General features: G+C 42.3%; 1 pseudogene; it reads left to right on the top strand.

Moving 5' to 3' along the window:
- Nucleotides 1–1,074: 1,074 nt before the first annotated feature.
- Nucleotides 1,075–2,244, top strand: LOC109384665 (hsc70-interacting protein pseudogene; annotated as a pseudogene).
- The last annotated feature ends 720 nt before the right edge of the window (nt 2,245–2,964 follow it).

Below are 2,964 nucleotides of genomic sequence, written 5' to 3'. Positions count from 1 at the left end.
CGTGGCAACCCACTGCAGCAGGGGCTGCAGCCTTCCCCGTCGCTGGTGACTCAAGGCAGCCCAGCTCCAGGTTGAGCTGTTGTTCAGCATCTTAGTTGTGGAGGGCAGTGTCACTGGCCCTCATATGTGGGATCCGAACCGGGGCCCTCTGGCGTCTCAAGCCAGTTCTTAACCATCGCACCACTTGGCCGGCCCTATCTGCAAATATTCTTAATCTTATTTTATTTTATTTTTTTGATGCAGATATGACTGGTTTTTGTCTCTCAGATAACTTCATTATCACAATTAATTTTGAGATCAACTTTAGCCTTGAAACTTTCTTCTGTTTTCCTCTTCTATTAATTTGCGTTCTCCTATTCCTCATTATTGTTAACTGATTAATGATCATATAAAAATGGAAGAAAATTTTAGCCCAGGATATGCTGCCTTTCTCCAAAAGATATTTAGGTTTGTTTCCAGTAGTATATGAGAGACTTTAGCAATCCCTGATTACTTCAGTCTAATTGTAACAACTGAGATTTTGTGAATCTTGGCTTTCATCTCTGTAAAGGCTTTACTATTCCCAATTATCTTTATCCTTTATCATTTGGAGCCTCAATTTGAAAATATATGAAATCCACTTATTGGCAAGATCTGTACTCCAAGTTTTGTTTTCCTAGATATGACACACTCAACTAGCCTAGTTAGTCTCTCAACTACCTCTTCCTCTGTGTGCCCATGTTTCCTGGGATAAACTACCCAGAATGCTGGACTAACTTATATGTAATTCCTTCTCTCAAGAGATCTAAGCTCATAATTCATCCCTAATTTAAAAGTTGATCTCAGAAAAATTGTTCTTCTGCATTCCCTAATCCAACATTACTAGATGTAAAAATTTGAGGTAATTTTCAATCAAGGACAAGGTATGAAAGATACACAGAATGAAAACCTTTGTTTTTTTCAAAATAGTATTGGTTTCCTAAGGCTGCTGTAAAAATTTGCGACAAATGCTGTCACTTAAAAAAACAGAAATGCGCCCCTTCCACAGGGTCACGCCGAGCTAGTACCCAGGCCTGGAATCGGGCCGCAGCCTTAGCCGCGCCCGCCGCCTCCCGCCGCTTCGCGACCATGGACCCCAGCAAAGTGAGCGAGCTTCGGGCGTTCGTGAAAATGTGTAAGCAGGATCCGAGCGTTCTGCACACCGAGGAAATGCGCTTCCTGAGGGAGTGGGTAGAGAGCATGGGGGGTAAAATACCACCTGCTACTCATAAAACTAAATCAGAAGAAAATATCAAGGAAGAAAAAGCAGATAGTAAGAAGGCGGAGGAAAACATAAAGACAGATGAACCATCAAGTGAGCAAAGTGATCTAGAAATTGACAATGAAGGTGTGATTGAACCAGACACTGATGCCCCTCAAGAAATGGGAGATGAAAATGGAGAGATAATCGAGGAGATGATGGATCAGGCAAATGATAAAAAAGTGGCTGCCACTGATGCCCTAAATGATGGTGAACTAGAGAAAGCCATTGACTTGTTCACAGAGGCCAGCAAGCTGAATCCGCGTTTGGCCATTCTGTACGCCAAGAGAGCCAGGGTCGTCATCAAATTACAGAAGCCAAATGCTGCCATCTGAGACTGTGACAGAGCTATTGAAATAAATCCTGATTCAGCTCAGCCCTATAAGTGGGAGGGAAAGCACAGAGACTTCTGGGCCGTTGGGAAGAAGCAGCCCATGATCTTGCCCTTGCATGTAAACTGGATTATGATGAAGATGCTAGTGCAATGCTAAAAGAAGTTCAACCAAGGGCCCAGAAAATTGCAGAACATCGGAGAAAGTATGAGCGGAAACGTGAAGAGCGAAAGATCAAAGAAAGAATGGAAAGGGTTAAGAAGGCTCCGGGAAGAACATGAGAGAGCCCAGAGGAAGGAAGAAGCCAGACGACAATCAGGAGCTCAATATGGCTCTTTTCCAGGTGGCTTTCCTGGAGGAATGCCTGGAATGGGAGGGGGCATGCCTGGAATGGCAGGAATGCCTGGGCTCAATGAAATTCTTAGTGATCCAGAGGTTCTTGCAGCCATGCAGGATCCAGAAGTTATGGTGGCCTTCCAGGATGTGGCCCAGAACCCGGCAAATATGTCAAAATATCAGAGCAACCCAAAGGTTATGAATCTCATCAGTAAATTGTCAGCCAAATTTGGAGGTCAAGCGTAATGCCCTTCTGACAAATAAAGCCCTTGCTGAAGGAAAAGCAACATAGATCACCCAGTGTACCTCTGACCTTCTCATGAAGAAAGCTGGGGTGCTTTGAAGAGAATCCCTATCCCTTTGCCCCAAATGCAGCTGTAACATTTTACAGTGGTTTGCCATAGGGAATTTGTTCAGATAATGTTTTCCTACTAGGAATTACAAACTTTAAACACTTTTAAACCTTAAAAATATTTAAAAACAAATTAAAAGGGTGTGTAAAACCCTACATTTTTCTTTACTAAAAACAAAACAAAACAAAACAAAAAAAAACAACAACAGAAATGCTTTTCTCTGATAGTTCCAGAGGCCGGTATTTTGAAATCTACTAACAGGACCGTGTCTCCTCCAAAAACTCAAAGGGGAATCCTTCCTTGCTTCCCCCAGGCTCTTGTGGTTCCTGGTATTCCTTTCCTGTAGATACGTTAACTGCAATTTCTGCCTCCATCTTCATGTGGCCGTTTTCTGTGTGTCTATATCTTTTCATCTTCTGTCTGCTCTGAGAATACTTGCCATTGGATACAACACCTGCCAGTATAATGCAGGATGAACTCATCTCAAGGTCCTTAATTTAATTACATCTGCAAAAGTCTTTTATCCAAATATGGTCACATTCATAGCTTCCAGGGATTAGAACATGGACATATCTTTTGTAGGCCATCCATGAAACTCACTACAAATATGTTGAAACTTATTCTGAAACAATCTCAGGGATTAAAATATTCTGAGACATCTGGA

Source organism: Hipposideros armiger, unplaced genomic scaffold, assembly GCF_001890085.2.
Source record: "Hipposideros armiger isolate ML-2016 unplaced genomic scaffold, ASM189008v1 scaffold_98, whole genome shotgun sequence".
NCBI classification, from domain to species: Eukaryota; Metazoa; Chordata; class Mammalia; order Chiroptera; family Hipposideridae; genus Hipposideros; species Hipposideros armiger.
This window is presented reverse-complemented; position numbering and strand designations above follow the sequence as displayed.